The 21,753-nt window shown below is 46.3% G+C and overlaps 1 protein-coding gene across 1 annotated transcript in view; it reads right to left on the bottom strand.

Annotated features, from left to right (window-relative positions):
* ASMTL (acetylserotonin O-methyltransferase like) overlaps window positions 1–14,519 on the bottom strand; it is a 296,820-nt gene extending 282,301 nt beyond the window's left edge. The window contains exon 1 of the mRNA XM_085622689.1: window positions 14,410–14,519. The gene's annotated coding sequence lies outside the window, so the exon portion shown is untranslated. The remainder of the gene's footprint in view (window positions 1–14,409) is intronic.
* Window positions 14,520–21,753: the final 7,234 nt, after the last annotated feature.

Below are 21,753 nucleotides of genomic sequence, written 5' to 3' on the forward strand. Positions count from 1 at the left end.
ACACACAGAGCCACCCACACACACAGAGCCACCCACACACACAGAGCCACCCACCCACCCACACAGAGGCACCTACACAGAGCCACCTGTTCCCTAGCAGGAGAACCTCCTCTGGAGAAAGGACGCAAGGTAAGTAATATCTGCCATGGCAGGAGCGGCAGTGAGTGCATGAGAAGCAGCCACAAGGGAAGCAAGAAATCTGTGAAGGTGTAGAGTTCTCTGCAACTAAGGAACTTCATCACAATGCACGGCCTACCTAAGAATCCCAGAGCCTGCTACCTGTCAGCTAAAATGCCACCCCTCGTGCATAACTAAAATTACTTCCAGTGCTGGCATTCCAAATAAATGCGATAGAACACTAAAAATCGCAAGGGGCAAAACTAGCTCCATATTTTTTTTTATTTTGTTTATTAAAATGAGGCTTGATCTTACTTTCCCCCGGACGGATATGAGGGTGGGCGAATCCATTAAGAACACTATAATTATGAAATCAGTAGTTGTCCCAAAATATGTTGAGCATGCCCCCTCGTGTCCAATTGCAACAGGCTGTTTACAGGATCCCCACAAGCAACGGTTGTGCAAAGACGATTTCGGAAGGTGTTTTAACCCCAAGCTTTTGGTGAATACTGAGGGGTAGCTCCGTCCTGCAGCGCTAGGTGCAGAGGGTTCACAGCAAAGCCTGTAAACTCACCGCCCATGATGTGGCCTCGGATCGAAGAAGATCAGGGCCTTCTAGTGCACAGGCCGGGTCTCCCGCTGAATCAGCAGGATCAACAGGCCCGCCCACTGCCGAAAGACATACATTCGCTAGTGATACAGCAGAGCAGTCAATAAACAACTTGCAAACTTTCCCTCAGCCAGTCTCCAGCCACAGTAAAGTAGCCAACCAGCCAATTAAAAGCAAGCAGTGAGATGTTCCCGGACAAGGCACCATCCAACCAATCAACGGGGAGCAGATTAGTTTAATAAAGCCTCGCGCCACTACGGACACAATTTATCTTTAAATAAACACAAAGCGTGGTTGCTATAGTAACAAGTACACGCCGACAGCAGTCAAGTAAATACATTGATTGGGGCAGGTAGCACAGAAAGCAGCAGAACAGCACGCCTATGCCGCTTTAATTCTTAAATCCCGCCTCTGCTGAACATGTACAGTGTGGAAACGCCACTGCGAGTTCAGGTGCTGGCGGATGCGGCTTGTTTGTCAACCTTGGCGAGTTCAGCGCTCGCACTGTGCCTGGTCCCTGTGGTGAGGCGCTTTAACAAGCCGAGGCGTCGGGCCACCGAGGAGCTGTTATTTGACGTTAGATCAACCTTGGCGAGTTCAGCGCTCGCACTGTGCCTGGTCCCTGTGGTGAGGCGCTTTAACAAGCCGAGGCGTCAGCCCACCGAGGAGCTGTTATTTGACGTTAGATTCCAATGAGCTGATTTGTGAAAATTGAGCCCAGACTTACTTTAAAGCCAGGGTCGTCGGGGGCGCAACAATCATTCAAGGGAGTCGCCATGAAAACCACCGCCAAGCAGAAATGCCTCGGAGAAAGGCAGCGGCGTTTTCTGATTCGGGGGCGTGTTGGAGAGAAAAAACACGCCCAGAGAAAGAATCGAAAAAAACACGCCCCCGAATCGCAAAAGGACGGGGCTTGTTTGGAGAGACAAACCTCTTCTCCAAAGGCTGACCAGCATTTCAGAGACCAGCCAATGGAGAAGAGGAGAGAAGAGGGGCGAGTTAAAGCCCCACTACTCCAAGTCATTAAATCTCGCAAGCGCAGCCTTCGCTAGCCGGGACCTAAAAACTGGCCAGCACACCTCTTCAGTCTTTGTAATGCTTAAACCGCAAATAAACACACCATACTAACCTTATATAAATTCACTGCCTTGTATGTGAAGAACAGAAGATTAAGTTCAGATGGCCATAAACAAAAAAACAGCATGACATGAGGGTTTGTATCTCTTACTAAGGTAGGGTGGATGGGCTCATTCCATGGAAACGGAAGAAGCTGTTGCTTGCGATGGGGTACAGGAGGTGGGTTAACTCTCCAAAAATGCATTTAGTTTATAAGGTGGTAAGGAGGGCAGATGAGGAAGCAGTGGTCATTTATGTCTTGCTAAACCTGACATTTTTCTCATCAGTGGCTTTAACAAGTTAACGTCCTCAGTTTGGTTTTTTTCCTCAATTTTTTAGGACGTTTCAAGTATATTTCTAGCCAACTAACATATACCATATAAAAAGGTGATTTGGTTGAAGACTTCCAAGTTACAGTATGTCTGAAGAGCTGTTTGAAATATGAATCCACATCTGTAGTCAAGTAGTGCCAATTAATATTTTCCTCACTGTAGCAAGTCATTCATCAATGCCTAAATATCCACTTTGGCCCTAAAGAGTAGAACATGGTGTTCTTGTGTTGCTCTTAAAGAGCTAACCATGAAAATGTGTAGGGATCTGCACTAGGAATTTCTTTGCACCGTAACCCTAATTTTAATACAAGCTTAGTTTAGCTTCAGGGGGGAAACTCAAATCATCTTTAACTTGAGCTGAAATCCTTCTCATTGTTTGTCAGCAATCCTTCTCATAAGCTTTCTTCACGCAGTTCTGTAGTCACATCCGTTCTCTGGTCAGTATGGCCTATCTGAAGACAGTTTGGACATCTTCAGTTTTGTAGCTTTGCAGCAGACATTTGGGTTAATATTAGATGTTGCCACAAGACAATAAAGTAGATGATTTTGCATTTATCTTACTAGCTGTAAACTGACGTCTCTGCACAGAGCATTTACTCGGGGCATGAATAACAGTCCATTTTACGCTCTTGTCATAAGAAGTATGTGGTGGCCATAAAAAGGCACGAGCATCAATGCTCTCTTACAAGGCAGTACTACAAATGGAAACCATAAAGGAAAGCTGCCGGTCATCTATATCTAGATGTGTCAAACTTCACAATTTTCAGCGTATAAGTCAATAGTAAACAGACCAAGCAATGGTCAAGAAAATTATCTGTTATGACCCACTTCCAACTTACTGGAGCTGGACAGTACTTCTTATTTTACCTTCTACTTAATCATTTACAAAGTAACATTCAATACAAAATTCAGTAGCTGCTAAGCGTCATCTTAAGAATAGTGAAGCACATAAGCAAATTTTACCAGCAAGATGTCATAACTGAAGCGAGTTCAATCAAAATGCACACAGTATATTTTAAAATTAGTGTACAAGGAATCCCATAACTGTTGAATGCAAAACCCATTGCTTGACTAAATTATGAATCCTGAAATCGTCATTCTAGTTTTGGTTAGCGGATGCCTCCCTTCTTATATAAGCAACATCACAATTTCCAAGGAGAGGCAGGCTAGGTGTGGTTTTCATATTCATCAGGAAAGTATGCTAAGGATCTCCAATTTAACTACATCTAGCGAAAAGTGAGAGTCAAGATACACAGACCTCTGCCACTTTATTACAATATATAAGTTCTACAAACCAATCTTACATTTTGGGGCTTGGCCCGCGACCAGAACTTTGCAAGAAGTTCAGTGAAGCTGAGAGTTTTCGCACAGCAGTTGGATTATCCAGAACATAACCCAACATGGCCAATAAGTTCAGCAAACAGAAGCCCAATGCACAATAACCTCAGGACAGTTCAAGACTAAATTAAGAAAATATGTGCCAAAAACTTGAGATGTCAACCCTGTGTCCACAACAAATTCGCTCTCAAAGACTTCTTAATAGTACAATAGCAGAAATGTATAATTATTTTGCCAATGTTTACTGTTGATGGATATGTCACATGTTTGGGCACAACATACTAACTATTTTTGCACATCTGTGAGAGGTTGATGTAAGCATTCATCCCAACACTGTTATGCAGGCACTGCTACTTTCACTCTCCCTACCGTAACAGGTTATAGTTATAAAGTCTCATAGGTCAGGGCTAGACACAAATTATGATAAAGTTAGCAATGAGTGCGCTTACATTGTGTTCTATAGTGTAGTATTCAAATAAAATAGAAAGGTAGTGGTGTGCTGTCTTGTTTGTCTTTAATTGATTGCAGTGCCAGAAATTGACCTCCCTGATAGAACTAGAAAAGAGCAAAGTGGAAGTGGGCGAATTATTACTGTAGCTTAAACTACGGAGGAGTGACTGAAATCCCTTTTAATGGAGTTTTAACTGGAGCTTTTTAAAAGACTGGAAGAATAGTTCACCTAGCGCTACATACTCTGGAACTGAATATCCGTCCCGGGACTGCGAGGCCCAGGCTGCCCTGCAACGCAAATCCGCAGCGCACCTGGTGCCTCTTCCCGGCCCCTCCCCCTCAGGTTACATATGTGACACTGACTCCCGCGTACGCGGGACGCGAGCGGGGCGCAGACCGGGGCTAAGCCCGGGCAAAGGGCGGGCCGTCTGGGGCCGTCCGAGGACGATTGAGGACGGGCCGGGCCACCCCCCTAAATATTTTTTAGACTTGCCAATAGTGTATTCCTAAATTTGTTGTCATAACCATATCATACGGTCATTGTCGATATTTCATCTAGGGTTTCCCTTCACCACGGTCTTTGAAAATGTCTTCATGCTCTGGGAAATCCCGCACCCTATTGGTAAACACATCTAAAGGCCTGGTTACCGGCACTATTGATCATTTTTTTAAACGTGTGACTACAGTTTTGGAAAAGGAGATTGCGGACACAGAGAAGCGACTCTCACTAGACTTGTTAACGGGTAAACGATCTTCCTTGGGTAGAATTGGGAATGTTCTTTCCCCTGGGGTGGCAGCGAAGGAGATAAGTGTTCCTGGTTCTTACTCCATGTTTGAACGGGAAGGAATGAACACTGAAACTAATCGCTCTCCTGCGATCCTTAACCCTGTTCATACATCGAGTTCAACCATTTCCGGGTTATCAGACTCGCCGAATTTGGACATATCGTCCCCATCGAGTTTAGGGCCTTCTGACCCCAGGCATAACGTAAGAAAGAGGCGAGGTTCACCCATTATATCATCTAGGACAAAAAAGGAGAAAGCAAAATTGCAACCTAAAAAGCGGACATCCTTAGAGTCCATGGAAATAACTAACCCACCTGTAATTACCACTACTACAGGGCTTGCATCTGGTCAGGATTTTGTGGGTGAACTACTTAATAAAATAGAGATCATGGTGAAGTCCCTACTACTTCCTCTATTAGAGAGGACTAGATTAATGACACTGCACCTTGATGATCTGGGCAAACAGCAGCAAGAGAATAGTGTAGTCCTAACCGAATTAGCTAGGGCGCAGACAAAAAACATCCCGTCTGACTCAGATGTTTCTCCCATCTGGCCCTTACAACAACCATCAACCAGTGGCATCGTTACGAACAGTCATAATGTTTTGGGTAAAAAATCCCTGGGAAAGTCAGCCAAAGAAATTAAAGGCAAAGGTGCCACTAACTCCTGAGGTAAAGAATCAGGAAGACAAACAAAGAGGGCTGACAACACTAAAATCGATGAGACTGGAAACGCCGAAAAAGTAGTAGGGAATAAAACCCTTATGGTTACTAATAATATCCCTCTAAAAAATAGACAAGATAACGGAAATGGTGAGGATCTTAATCAGCCACTCTCCTGAGTAGAAGAGTGGATTTACCCCCAGAATCAGCACCATATACTATCATTATGACGGGAGTACCACAACTCCCAGAAGGAACAAGGGAGGACTATTATGCTCTAAGAAACAAAACTATATATTGGTTAAAACAAAACAGACCCCTCCCAGCGCACATAAATGGAGAAATTTTAATGGTAAGACGCACGTCTTGGGTGGGATCAAGACCAAAAGACAGGAAGGGGGATGCCATAATCATAAATTTTAGGGATCACAGAGCAGTCAGATATGTTGGTGACTGGTACGAAGCTAGAGGGGGGGACAGTATTTTTACCCATTATGTTAATTATTTTTATCCACAAGAATTGATTTCCCAACTAAAACCGTTTCCTGTAAAAGACCATCTTGTAGGTTGGAAGGAACTCAATTATCAACCTTCTCTTCCTCATCCTTGCAACTATATCCCCAATCCACCTCTTTTTAGGGGACCACAGAACAATGCCCATTATTATTATCAAAGGCCCATTGCACCACCCCACAAAGCGAATCTCTATCCTTATCAGGACTATAGCGTGCCTACTTCTAATCACTTCCTCCCACTTTACGATCTGGAAAGCGTAGACTGACTCATTGAAGTTGAGTCCCCGCTCCAAAAATCCTTTTCTCCAGCACCCATCACGCCCAAAGAGGTAGCTAAATTGAGCGTTGATACAGAAAGGCAAGAATTTGAAAATAGTAATTATTTACAATTGCCTACTTTGCCTTTCATTGGAGGAGCAGATACTACCGTTCACGGCAATAGTTCCCGCAGCGGATCTTTAGATTCGGGAAATCGTTCCCTGGGAGTCCGGGAGATCATACCCGCAGAAGAAATAGTCAGTGTTAATAAAATCTGCGATCCTAGAAAGGACGCTCTAACACTACAAATTATGTCCTGGAACATAGCGGGTTTACGCACGAAAATAATGGATGGAAGTGCAATGGACTTTCTGCAGGACTATCATGTTATAGCCTTGCAGGAGACATGGACCACTAATGGAATGCATATGACAGGTTATAAAACATACTTCTCTCCAGCAGTTGCAGGCTCATATGGTAGGGCTAAGGGTGGCCTAACGATATATATAAAAAACACTATACCAGGATTAGAAGTCAAGGAACTTAGCCTACAGCCTAACTACCAGATCCTGAGGTTATTGTTTCCAAAGAAAAAGACGATCTTCCTGGTCAATACCTATGACAAGCTGCCCGATAGTGAGAGAATAAATACCTTTGGGGTCCTTCGGAACAAACTTTCCTCTCTCCAAAAGAAAACACAAGGGTCAGAGGCCCCAATTATTGTTTGGGGAGGTGATTTTAACCATCATCCTTGTGCCGTGGAAAATAGCAAGATCTGCGGCATAGTGGACGAAACAGAAACCTATACCACCCATTTCAGTCATTCTAGGGCAGGGGATTTCTTAAATGAGCTTCTGTCAGAACTAGGATTAGTGATATTAAATAAAACGGATATTAGCACTGGACAATTACAGCCAACCTACGTGGGCAGGGGATGGGAGTCAACCATTGATTATATATTGGTTTCAGCCGCCCTTGTGAGTAAGGCGCAGGAATTTAGATTAGTCGTTAACACGCTAAGCGATCACGTTGCCCTGGTTTTTGATCTAGTGATGGATTTGGGAAATTTAACCCCTTATCTGCTGATGACTGCACTTGCACAGAATAATTTAACCCTAACAAAAATCAATGGCTACGCCATAGGTTGGGGCAAGATAGAGCCAGCAGACTTGACAAAGAAGGTGGTACTTGCGGTATTCCCCGCTGTAATGAAGTGCCTAGAGGAGGAGATAGGCGAGGAGGAAGTTCTGAAAAACTTCAGTAAAATCCTGGTGAAAGTAAACGATTGTCTAAAACATAAGAAGAAAGGGAGCAAGGGGGGGAAGAAAGGATGGTTTAATCGAGACTGTACCTTGGCTCATAAAGCTTTAAAAAAATCCCTGATGAATTCCGTTAGAGACAAAGAGGAGATTCGCTCCCTACGAAGGTCATATAGATTAGCCTGTAAAACAAGAAAACAGGAAATAAAAAAAGCACTTTGGGATCAATTATATGAGTCCGCCAGGAATAAAAATAGTGCGGAGTTTTGGAAGGTAGTGAAGACACCCTTTCTGGTAGATGTAAATGATCAGCCAACAATAGAAGTAACAATAGAAGGCCCAGCATGGGTCAATCATTTCTCCAAAGTCTTCGGTAAATTACCAGGAGCTGAACTACCAGCGGAGACTAATCAGAATTCACAAGGTAATCTATTCCCTATACCTATAAATTTTGGAATTACTGAAGTCACAAATGCCGTTAAAATGAGTAAATGCGGAAAAGCTCCGGGCCCGGATGGCGTCCCAGTCGATTTTTTTAAATTTAACTTAGACTTGTGGGCTCCAATTTTAAAGAGGGTCTTTGATGCGGCCATGAAGTGTGGACTAATGGAAACCTGGACCCATTCGATAATGGTCCCTATTTTCAAGAAGGGAAACAGGGAGGAGGTGACTTGTTATCGCCCAATTTCATTACTGGACTCGCTTGGAAAAGTACTGGGGAGAGTCCTTCTCCAACGTTTACAGGAATAGGCTGATGACCAAAAAATACTATCCGATATCCAATATGGCTTCAGGGAGGGTTTTGGAACCACGGAACAGGCTTTGAACCTAGCCCTCATAATGGGCAAATAAGTGTCGGCAAAGCAAGGAAGGCTCTATATGGTCTATGTTGACCTATCTGCAGCCTTCGACTGCGTTTCCCACTCAAAACTCTGGGCAGTCCTCACGGACATGGGTATCGACCCAACACTTGTAGACCTCCTTCGTGCATTGTATTCCGATGCTTCCTCTAGGGTTCGTTTTGGAACACGGGGAGAATTATCAGAATCATTTAAGGTGGAGCGGGGTGTTAGACAGGGTTGTGTCCTGGCCCCCTTCTTGTTCTCCCTCTACACTAATGGTCTTGAGGTAGAGATGCTGAGGGGTTGCCAGGACCTCCCTCGAGTGAAAAATTGTCTAGTCCCCGCACTCCTCTACGCGGACGATGCAGTGATTTTGGCACGCACCCCGCGGGAATTGCAAGAAGCACTGGGTAGATATGCTAGGTTTATGGGCAGCTTGGATCTAAAAATAAACATTAAAAAAACTTATGTAATGAGGGCAGGCAAGAGACAGAAAGGGGGGAGGATCATATCCCTTGATAAAGAGAGGCTAGAACAGACTTCCCAATACTCATACCTTGGGATAATGATAGACGATAAACTCAATTGGAAAGCGGCTATTGATGCTCGCAAACATCAACTATTGCGAGCAATAATCGCTCTCATAAAATGTTCTCAAAAGCTGGGAAAGAGACCACCAGTAGAGCTCCTTTGTATCTATAAAGCAAAGTGTCAATCCACCGCACTTTATGGAGCAGGGTTGTGGGGGCACAAAAACACAACCTCACTACAGACAGCAGAAAATAAGTTTATGAGATTTGTCCTGATGGCATCCAAGCGTGCCTCCACCTATGCCTGCCACGCTGAGCTTGGAATGCCTCATATTGAGGATTTGGCAAAAATCCAACCCCTAATGTTGTGGCGACGTATTTGGACAGCAACAAAAAATTCACTTACGAAAGAGATTGTGACAGATTGTATGTCTCTGGAACATGTGAAAAAAATAGAATGGTTGCTATACGTAAAAAATCTCCTTACAGATCTGGGTTTAGACAAATATTATATAAACCCCGAATCAATTGCCGAGATCTCAAAGGAAGATCTCAAAACAAAGGCTTTGTCTCACATGGAAGAACTCCGGTTGAGTAGGGAGATACACAAACCATCTGTCCAACATTCCTTGGCAGTGATGACTACCTTGGATATGGAACCATACTTGACTTACGTCGAGCCTCAATTTGAGCGGTTCCTTCTAGTACGCTTTAGATTAAACTCTTTCCATAGGCTGGTGGCCTTTCCCAGAAGAAACAATTGGGATGACTCGTTAATGTTGTGCCCTTGTGATGAAGTATCACAACAATCAACACTGCACACAGTCCTCTTCTGTAAGTACTACACTCCACATCGTAAATTATGGCTAATACCCTTGCTGAGAGCCCTCGGTTTCAATAGATGCCGCCCTGCTATGCTCCATTTGCAATTTTTGAATAATGCTCTAGTTTCAAAAACTGTCAGCACCTTCTTAAAGTGCATTTTTAAACACAGAGCAAACCTCGGATGAATTCAACTTGGAGGTGTATAGATTGGTGTATCACTATGCTGCTATGTATCTGATATAGTTTGTATCTAGGAAATTGTTTTTACTGTATTTGTAAGTTTTATCTATGTGTATCTACTTTTATGGTTATTAATGATTATAACCGAATAAAGATTTACTTACTTACTACTGTAGCTTAAAACATGGAGGTGCAAGGCATCCATATTTACAAGGCAGAGTTGTATGCTTGCTCAGTTGCCAGGGCACTAGATAATTGTTTAATGCTGTAACACTTATCAGTTCTGATTGGAAATTAGCTCTTATCTTTTTTCCTAAACATATACACCTTATTCGACTGCATCCGTAGGTAATGTTACTTGTTTTGTAAACTCTATTCTTTGCAGTAACTAAAGTACCTTGTGTTCGCGGCTCCTCAAATGTCAAACCTGTTCCCTATGATAGACTTTCTTTAATGCTCTGTGTTGTAAGAACTGTTCTGGTGGCAGACCATTTCTCTCTACCGCTTCTTGGGCAGTTTTGAAGATGCCATTTCCCACTGATGTTACCCTTGTGGCTGCCCAATCACTTTATCGTCTGGACATGGGGTTACCCTATGAATCCAGGACTCCTACTAATGCCAAGGCTGGAGCATAAATTGCTGATGACCACATTTCCGTAATGATATACCCTAGAAAATAAACGAAGACATCAGCAGCTGGGAACTGCCCTTATACTGTGCCCAACAATTCATTATTAGGTAGCTCATTGCCCCTTCCTGTGCACATCTGCAGTAAGTCATGTTTGCTGGGAGAGAGATGTTTAAGCTGCGTGCAATCCAGTGGATCTAGGCAGCTAAATAATATAAATAAGAATATTCAAAGTCTGAAGCACCAAGGACACCATCATGAAGTTTTAGTTTGTTCAGTGCCACCCTATGTTTGCTGGGCGGTGTAGAGACAGAATATCGAGTACAAAATGACGAGGTGCACAAATATTGAGTTGGAAATATGCCCTAAGCTGTCTCACATTCACTAGTAGGATTCCACTACCCTTCCACCACTATTTCAGCACTTCCTCTTGACCATCCATCATGATATACAATCTGCCAGATCTAATCCCCATCTGTTAATCCAGACCCTTCACTTCTTAAATACTCACCACACCATTGGCCTTCTCACTACAGCAGATGGATCAGCCAGACCAGTACTTTTCACAGGACTGTACATCACCTGTCCCTTTTAGGTCTCACCTGAGGCAGTGCATACCCTGTAAGAGCTATTGGTCTTTAAAAAAGGGGGAGGCTTAGAGGCCACCCATTACTAACCACTGGTTGGCTTCCTCATAAATCTTTTTTAGGGAGGGGGAGGGTCATTCCTCAGCTAGTTTCATTTTGCTAGCGGCTCCAGGTGGCTTCTGATTTCACATCTTGTAATTCGAGACACGAAAACAGGCTTCGAGCTCGAGATTAATTTCTGTGCGCATCAATGATGTTTTGTGTGCATAGTTGTCTGTGGGTGTGGTGGTTTTTGCAGGGACTGCTTGTATGCATATGTGTAGCTCCGTCTTGCCATCTGTGAAATCGATGTGCGGATGTGTGACTATTGTGTGTCTCCGAGTGCATGCACGGTCTCTCTCCAGAAGCTAATTCTCATGTTTCCTCATTGTTTATTCCAGGTACTTTGTACTTCATGGCTGCACCTTGGTTTACATTCACTAAAACACCAAATCTTAAATGACACTAAGCAATCATGGTGCCACGCTCTACCTATGCATATAATTCCAAGAAACATGACGACGAAAAAAAGCAAGCATGTTAACGACAATACCTGCCAGTTGTACTCACTGCTTTCATGTCCTATCAGTCCCTCCAAGCAACTATACCCAGGGCTTTAAGTGGGATGAAAAAACTGGGGGGCTCTCAAAGGGGTGTGGTCAATGTAACAACACATAAGCTAAAAACCTGTGTTTAGCACAGTGTGCCGCCTGACTTGTATTTTGCTGTTCTTGTCAAGGCTTCCAGATATATGATACAAGTAGTCACATCATACCTACAAGTCAGGACTATTGGCTTTGTCAATGCTTGCTAGTTGCACAAGATAAATAAGCAGCAACTATGGCTTGTATATAATATTGAAAACACGTCCACTTAAAGCCCTGGTGACACCACGACAATGTTGCTGCTCCTGAGTTTCAAAAAGAGAAGGGAAATCCAGAGCGAAAGTGACTCTCTTTAAAAGATGTTCCTTCCTCTACAACGCACATCACACGCACATCAATGTGCCTGTTACTGCAGTACGGGAAAAAAAACGGACCGCCTGTGCCAGGGCACCAAACAGAGCCCGATAGAGACCCGTTTCGAGGCCCCCTTAAAAAAACTGCCGGTGCTCAGACCCCATGAGACCTGGCCCACTTAAAGCCCTGCCTATACCACAACCAATGCCCCGGCAGAATCCTGAAAGATCACCGCTCTCATCATACCTCACAAATAAACAATGGCAAAGCCAACTGGCCTCACCTCTGTGAGATCTAATGTCAATGTTTTTAGCCATGTAACACTCTTCAAAAGAGAATGGGCATGGAGGGCACTGTGCTTAAATGGTTTGCTTCCTTCCTCTCTGATAGATCCCAAATGATCGAAATAGCGAACAGTCTTTCATCTCCTTTGGCGGTAGGTCAAGGTGTTCCTAAAGGCTCTATACTTGCACCCACTCTGTTCAACATCTATTTGGAACCATAGGGAAATCTCCTAAGTAAATCCGGGATCCTCCATCATCTCTATGTGGACGACACTCAAATCTACCTCAAGGTGGGCTCCACTCACGATCTCTCCACCCTAAACTCTACTCTCGACTCCATTCAAAACTGGATGTTAACTCATCAACTGATTCTGAATCCCTCCAAAACTGAATTCCTCCTCCTCTCCTCCTCACTTTCTCCTCCTCCGGTTCAATCATGGATGGATCAGATGAATCTACTTAACAATAAACCCATCACTGTCGACAGCGCAAAATCCTTTGGTGTCATTCTCGACAGAAAACTCAATCTACTCTCCCACATCAATTCCATTGCAAAGTCTGCTCGATACCAACTGCGCCTTCTTTGGGGGATTCGTCGCTTCGTCCCGGAGCAAGACCTTAAAACCCTGGTCCAATCGCTGGTTCTCTCTAGATTGGACTACTGCAATTCTCTTCTTACTGGCCTCCCCAAATACCACCTGTACCCCCGTAAATCTGTTCTCCATTCAGCAGCTCGTTTCATATATGGGGCCAAAAGAAGCGACCACATCACACCCATTTTATCCACCCTTCGTTGGCTTCCCATCGAGGCAAGATCTGGAACTTACTTCCGCCTCAGCTCCGGACCACCACCTCTTCCCGGTCCTTCAAAACTGACCTCAAAGTTCTCCTCCTTCAAAGACACTTCCAAATCTAATTCACGCCCTCTCTATTCCCTGAAGGAAGTTCTTCCACTATGGTAAAGTCTGTACTCCAGGCCTATAGAAGTGCCGTCCCAGTGTGTTCTTGTGTTTTGAGTGTCTGCCATTTATTGCAGTTTTATACCTCTACTTGTATCTTGTACGCTTATGTAACTTGCACAAGTCACTTTTTCCTATTGTAACGTATCGTTTGCTATCTCTTCTTGTATTTTGTTTGCTTTTTATACATGCACAATTGTCACTTTTGCCTCATGTAATGTAACGTTTGCTTTTGTAACATGCTCACTTGTAATTTTCTCCTCATGTAACGCTACTGTTCCTATTGTGAAGCGCTCTGGCACCTTCGGGTAAAGTCCGCGCTATATAAAAACGCATTAAATAAATAAATAAATAAATAAAGTAGCGCAACAGCGCGGCTGCTATGCACCGTGGCTGAAAGTATAAAATAAAAGCGCTATGACGGGATCAACACTAGCCGCGTCATAGCGCTTTCCCCCCTTAACTTTCAGGTATGCTGCACAGCAGCCGCGCTGTGTAACATGGCTAACAAAATATTGACTCAATCAATAGTTCTCCAGTAGGCGAGACCTATTATATTTCACAATGCTTGTTACAGTTCAGAGGTATTTTAACCGAAGAGCGTTGACTGGCCAGAACATTTCCTTTTCCGAACAATACAAGTTAGTTTGACCTACAGACTCTTTCTTAATCAAGTGCGTCTGAAAATTCACATGTATGGCAAAGTATTTTTTAAACTTAAAAAAAAAACTACGCTGCCTTCCATGTCGCGTTATACCATGTATTGTCATCTGCCACCTGCCACCCCTTTTATTAGCTGTGTTTATAACTCAAACTGCATACTCTCTACGTCGGACCCAGCAAAACAGATAGGAGAGGAGCAGTCTCGACTCTGGACTGCTTTTGTCGTCCCTGCCACTATACAGAGCCGAGCAAAACAAGCTGGCCCAACAACTTCACTTTAACAGGTCATATAATCTGCAAAATCCAAACGATTTGCAAAGAGGGGAGAGTAGTTAAGGCAGCCCGGACTACGAGAAATCCTGCTATTAATAAGGAGACTTCTGCCCACACAGCAAGACACACAAACAGGGGTTCAAACCCACCACATCATAGAGCGTACTCATATCCCAATTCCTATCTACCCTTCTTACCCTATACGACAGCTGGGGACCCCAACGTGTTCCTCAGAGTGCGCATGCGTATTGCGCGTAGCCAGGGACGTCTCTGTCACTAGACAGCGTACAAATGTGCGTCTTAACTGATGGACGGGCAGAGGCCATATTGGGTGTATACAATATCTTTGCTATTTCAACTGAGGACCAGCACTTAGGAGCAGGTACTAGACAGTTCGTTGCGCCTTGCAAACGGTTTCCTGCTTTCCAAAGCGATACCTCGGCATTCAGCGCGCGCGATCTCATTCTCCTTAAATAAATTCCGCGTGTATGCAAATTCTATTTCCGATCATTGTGTTTCTTTTTATTCATGCTCGAGGCACGCCATCGCAGAGTTAAATAAAAAAAAGTTATAGATATTGTTTTTATTATGCCTCATTAGGCTGGTCATACCAAGAATGTTGTAAAAATTAGATCAAGATCACCACTATGAAGTTTATAGATTCTGTATAATGTGAAGGACGGGGTGCAGTGCTATTGTATTTTTCGTAGTCATTTTTGTAGTGTCCGGCTGGATACATTCTAGTGTTCCACTGCTGATGTAACCCACACTAGACACCCACCCACCACAGGCGTCACCAGGTCAGGTGACCCTCTCATTAAAAGGGGCCGGGCGCACGTGCCCTGGGCCTGTTCCCAGTACCCTACTACAGTGTCTGCGTGGTTAGTTGCTCAGCATGGGGGCCTAGGGCCCAAAACACCACAATGGTGATGAGCGGGTCGATACCTTCTCGTGTACTGACAGCCAATTTGTTCGTCTTCCAAGGGGGCAGTGCGGCCCACATCTACGGCACCCCCGCTGCCAGCGCAGAATCAGGAAATCTGTGAAAAGAGGAGGGGGAAGTGCTGCAGCACACGCCGCGTGAGGGAAAGACCCACACTGTCGGCTCGCTGCAAAGGACAAGGACTCCTATGCTCCGCAAGTGCCCATGCGGGTGATGAGCCTACATCAAGAGTACAACGGCCGCAGTGCCTACAGGCGAGCAGAGCATGGACCAGCACGGCGGCAAGCCGTAGCAGAGTCACCTTCTGCACCTGTGCATCTAGCACCTGCAAAGTACAGCCCGCAGCGCTAGGAAGGCCGCCGCGGTGCGCATGCAAAGCAGTAGCCCCGGCCATGTGAACTTTAAGGTCGACAAGCCGCCCAGCTGCTATCTGAGAGCCAGAATCACCCCATATCACACCCGCTGCCAGCACGATTAGGGGAAGTGGGGGCAGAAGACCACCTGACAAAGAGTTTAGCGTCCAGCGCTAAGGCCCCGCAGCTGTCCCCGCACACATACCCCCGCAGCAACCCACCAGTGAAACCCCAAGCGCTGCAGAGAAACTGTTACCTGCACCCCCCTGTGCATTTTCTCTCGGTGCCCTGCGAGGAACGTCTCGCCAGCAGTGTCCTGAAACAGCGAAAGAAGACACCGAGTGACCTGCGGACAAGGGAAAACCCCCTCTCCCTTCAGCAGGGGAGAGCGAGCCCGTAACGCCTCCTGGAGCGGCCCCAAGGATAAAGGCCATGCCCCGACCTCCTGCTTGCACCACCAGCATAATTAGGCACAGCCCGCCATACTGGAAAAGCGGCCGTGGCCTGTGCATGCTCAAGGAATGCTTACCGGAGTGAGTCCAAGTGATGGGCCCGAGCGAGGTCTAGAGGGGAAACTCCGTCCTTCCCAAGGAGACTTCCAGGATCAGAGTGTGGCCTGCTGTTTCGGCGGAGAGAACTGCGACATTCTCCGAAAGCGTCTGCAGCGCCCTAGCAGTGGTCTCACGACACTGCATCCTCGCCAGCGACTGAAGGAAAGTGCTCTGTACCCTCAGTCCAAGACTGCCGTGGTGGATATGCCTGCAACAGAAGCCACTACAGCGCTCTCTTCATAGAGGATGCACCCGGGAGGTAAGAGAAGCCACTGCAAGCAGCTCACGGCTCGCACCCCTCCCTTAAGACACCAGCCAACACTCGCATGGGCTGCTGTGATGCACGCAAAGGTAAACTGCGGTGGAGCTGCCCGTAGCTGTCTCGTTTACTGTGCAGTGCTACGGCTCCACTGGTAGAGAAGGCGTTGGGGTAACCGAAGAGAGAGCTGGGGCCACATTACTGCTGAGTAGAGCCGCGAACCGGCATCCCCAGTCCCTGCGTAGCCAGGGACAGGAGGAAAGCCACCGTGACCTGAAAGCAGTGGTGGCTGGAGCGCCACCTAGCGGCCCTTTGCCAGTACCACATCCCAGCAGAGCAAAGCCTGCAGTACGCCTGACATCACCCGGAACAAATGGACAAAGAACCCTGTAAATTAGCGCCCTGCTGCTCTGCCTTCACTGCCTGCTGCTGCAGAACTGCACACAAGCCTGGGTCTGCCGGCACTGTGCCCCACCTGTACTGTACTGCCCCTCGTGGAGGGGGGGAAGAATGGTGTGCCCTCCGCAGCAACAGGCCACCACAGTGAGGGACTGCTAAGAGAGCTCAACATGCCCTGTGGGCTGCCTAACCCTTATGAAGGGGAGAAACTGTGACTTTACCCCCAGAGAGAGAGAATCCCCAGGAAGCTGCCAAGACCCTATTAAACCAAGTAAAGCCAAGCAGCAACCCCTACAAGAGCCCCAAGAAGAACATGCGCACCCCCAGTGGCTATCAAATGCCACCACAAGCAAGAAGAATTGTGCCACGTGCCTCTAAAAGTGAATAGACACCACCGCAACCTAGAAACCAACCCCGCCAAGCGCCAGACAGCGGCACCGTGGAGGACCAAGTACGCAAGATCCGAGGTGCACCAACATACGCACCCAGAAGTTTGACCACATTGGCAGCACCCCAAGAGAGAGAGAGAGTGATAGAGACATCGCCACCGAGAGAAGCTCTGCTGACCGCAGTACAGAGAGCGGCCACATCTCTACCACAATGAGGGTGAAGAGGAAAACACAGCACCAAGCAAGTGCACAGCACCAAAGGAACAACTGCTACCATTCCAGGAGTGACAGACAGAAGAGACAGTGCAGCCAGCACGTCCAGTGAAGCAAACAAAGGGCACAGTCGATACGCACCAAAAGGAGAAGCCGACCGGACAGACGGTCGCAACTAAGAAACACTGCTGGAAGGAGATCCCCTACATCTCCACTCCCTCAGCGAAGCCCCGCAGTGGGCCGAAAGAAGCACAGTGTCCTCCCTCGCACTGAATCAGCAGTGACCCACAACAGGCAGGAGAGGAATCGCACACTCCATGTGGCAGGCCACCACAGCGACAGGTGATCCGACTGCACAGCGACACGTGACCGGATGTCACAGCTCACAGCAACAAAGGAGCCTATCACGCCGGACAAGCGCACCGGAAGAAAGGAAGAAGCAGCCGCCAAGACGGTGCAGCCTTGAGGTGCCAGCACGACGCCCCTGAGCGACAAGAAGAGTGACCCCGTGAAATCCCTGAGGAGGGGATGGTGCCAACGGAAGTCCCCAAGAAGCACATGCAAATCCTACAGACAGGACAGACCTGCAACAGGTCCGCAAAAAGAAGAGAAAGACCGTACCAGGAGCGACGCAACCAGTGAGATGTCCATGTGTAGCAAACATGAGACAGGTGGCGGGACACCACATCCAAGGAAAAACCTGGTCGGAAGAAGAAGAGCGTGGCACGATGCCACTCCGCAGAGGAGGAAAGAACGCCACAGGGCAGACAACCACCACAAGCGCGCAAGATGGAACAGTGAAGAGCGACAGGACCAAGGACCAGCGCTGAGGAAGGTGTTCATCCACACAAGCCAGCCACCGGGGTGCCGAGACGTCACTGGAGACAGCTACGCGGGAGGACCTACCGTAACCCGCTAGCAGCAGCGCAGTCTGCGTCCTGGCCCCACGCTTTGCAGTTCGACCGTCCTCTCACCTGTCACCGGCTGCTTGGTATCGATAGCACCACAACTTGCAGTGCACCTGCCTGAAGACAACGGAGCGGTGCCAGGAAGTCCCGCAAGTCCTCCTCACTCCCTAAAGTTACCCCAACAGAAGAGCGCTGCCTGTTTGCCCACTGAAGAGCACCTCCGTTCTGTTACCACCTTCCCGGTGCATCATCACCAAGGAGCATCGCACCACCCAAGTGAATCCACACACACCCCGAACAACCAGAGCTCAAGGAGGCGAAGCACCCAGGAACAGTCTGTGCACCCCAGTCAACCTACAGCCTGCCGAAGTCGAGCACACCCGGCCATTGGAAGATCCGCCCTTGGGGACTACACAAGACTTGGCCGTGGCCCTGTTGGGAGTTCTGCAGCGACCCCTAAAGCGTGGCCTACCGACGGCCCACACAGCCCACGCGGTCACGTGGCAGTCCATGGGACAAGGGGCTCAACGGAGTTCCCGTGCGCGTCGCCAGGGACGTCTCTGTCACTAGACAGCGTACAGATGAGCGTCTTAACTGATGGACGGGCAGAGGCCATATTGGGTGTATACAACATCTTTGCTATTTCAACTGAGGGCTAGCACTTAGGAGCAGGTACTAGACAGTTTCCTGCTTTCCAAAGTGATACCTCGGCATTCAGAGCGCGCGATCTCATTCTCCTTAAATAAATTCCGCGTGTATGCAAATTCTATTTCCGATCATTGTGTTTCTTTTTATTCATGCTCGAGGCACGCCATCGCAGAGTTTAATAAAAAAAAGTTATAGATATTGTTTTTATTATGCCTTATTAGGCTGGCCATACCAAGAATGTTGTAAAAATTAGATCAAGATCACCACTATGAACTTTATAGATTCTGTATAATGTGAGGGACGGGGTGCAGTGCTATTGTATTTTTCGTAGTCATTTGTGTAGTATCCGGCTGGATACATTCTAGTGTTCCACTGCTGATGTAACCCACACTAGAGACCCACCCACCACAGGCATCACCAGGTCAGGTGACCCTGTCATTAAAAGGGGCAGGGCGCACGTGCCCTGGGCCTGTACCCAGTACCCTACTACAGTGTCTGCGTGGTTAGTTGCTCAGCATGGGGACCTAGGGACAAAAACACCACAATTTTATAACAGTTGTTTTTAAAATATATATTTGTACGAAGAAGGTGGGGATTTCAAGAATGAGCCATTTGATGTCATATGGAGCAGTTCTGAAGAACATAAAACATGGTCCCTAGGGGGCACCTTTCTGCTAACTTTAAGTGTCTGTTAGGCGGAGCAAAGTAAGCCTGACAAACGTTATTTATGTTCATGGCAGGCAGCCAGCCGATATATAAGTTCTAAATGCGCAGATGCCTGAGCTGAACTTTGCCGGGTTGAGGTCCTCCCTCTCATGACGAGTGGCTGCATCACAGATAGGCTCGGACCTGGGCGCTTCAGCTTTAAGCCCTGGAGTGCCTAGGACCGAGTTTCAATCAGTGACAGCTCGTCACAGTCAGGTGGGGTCAGCTACTCTAACTTACCTCATCCCACTCTCTGACGAATAAGGGTCTACTACCTCCTCTCATTGGCTGACCAGTGTCACTCAATGAGAGGAGGTGGCAGTCTCAACCCTTCAGGAACCTCTAAGGCTTCCCTTTTAGCACCGGAGATCACCGTTGTGGCCCAGTACATTTTAGGTCAAACCCAGACAGCGCTTGCACTGTCAAGATGATTTGTTGTATGTAGTTTGTGGGATTGGACTCCACCCATCATCCGCCCATCACTTGTCATTTGTGTAATTGCTTGTCTTTTAAAATTCCTTGCTTGGGAGTGGGTAATTCCTCTTCCCTCCTTTTTCGAGCTCGTTCACTCCCCTGGAGCATTGCCCTGTGACTAGTTGGCTTCCTCTTTTTTCTATTTTACTTTCGCTGAGAAACTTTATTTTTTATTTTGAACAGCTGCTCTTCACATATGTGAAAGCTCGCTTCCTGTCCACGGGCTACGGCCCCCTCCTCCACCCTCCTGGTTGGTGCATGTTCAGCTTTTGCCTGCATTTTATTGCAGTTAGGGCCGCCGGCCGTTTAGGAAGCCCAAAAATACTTTACAAATCAAATTTCAAAGCTTTATTCGACGGCATGTCATAAAAGCAAGTATACATCCTAACACAACACTATAAATACTACAAAATGGAATTCATTATTTTTTTAAAAACTCATTAAACCATGGTGCTGTCGATTACAAAGATTAAAAAAATTTAAACAACAATGAATTAAAACAATTCAGAAAAAAACATAATTTTAAAAATTAATCATACATTATTCGATGTCATAAAGTTCATTGGCTATCTTCTGGAGGCTTTAAAGTGCGGGTGCGTATAATCCAGGCCCACCCTAAAAATTTTGCGACAGCAATTGCCAGTGCAGTCTGATTCAAGTATTCTTAAAGCCTCTGTGTACCTACGTGTCCCCAGATTTATACACACTGGTTTTAGCCACTTACGACGAGGGCTAGTGTACAGGGGACATACGAACAACAGATGGCCTATATCCTCAGTCAGATCTTTACAACAGTGACACTTGATGTCCCGAGTAGAAGACCATTTATGGGTGAACGCTTTTACAGGAAGAGTCCCAATTCTGAACTGGAAATACAGTTTTCTATCAGGGAGCCTTTCTATGATATCCCAATAAGCCTCACAAGATGGTAGGGGTTTAATGTCAAGAAAGCGGTCCGTTAGCTTAGCATTTGAACCAAAACTATGGGCAGACATCAAAATCATATCCCAGTACATTTTTTTCAAAGTTGACTTTGATGGGAAGCTTGAACCATTTGGGTCGACCCATAGGTGGTCTAGTTCCAACTTTGTTAACAAACCCCTAATTTCCTTAAGCCATAGAATGGAATGGAAACGATCTGCCCTGGTGATATCCTTCAGGGCAGTAGCATAGTGGGCTAATTCGGGAGTTGTCATAATCCATCTCCAGTAAAGTAGGGGACGTAACCGTGCTAAATCCTCTATTTTTTTCCTGCCAAGATCGTATGCAAGCGGAACGGTGGGGGTACTTTGGGGAACCCCAACTAAACAGCGTATAAACTTGTTCTCTGCCAATGTTAATTGTTTCAAGTTAGTAAAACCTCACAGTTCCGAACCGTACAAAGAGGCACTTATGACCTTCATGTTGTAGATTTCTAGGGCAGGAGTAATGGGCTTGGTTAAAGAAGATTTATGCTTGGAAGCAATTACACCCGCCGGCTGGAGAAATTTTAAAACAGCCATATCAATGTGACTTTTCCAGCTCATATTACTCTGGAGAGATATTCCTAAATACGTGAATGCCTCAACCTGTTCTAATGGGGTACCATTAAAATTAATTACACCTTTGAATGTTTTCCGCTGATTCAGGGACATGAACTTGGTTTTGGAGGTGTTTATCTCAAGTCCACGCGTTTGACAGAAATCTCCAAACGCGCTTA

Source organism: Triturus cristatus, chromosome 8, assembly GCF_964204655.1.
Source record: "Triturus cristatus chromosome 8, aTriCri1.1, whole genome shotgun sequence".
Classification (NCBI taxonomy): Eukaryota; Metazoa; Chordata; class Amphibia; order Caudata; family Salamandridae; genus Triturus; species Triturus cristatus.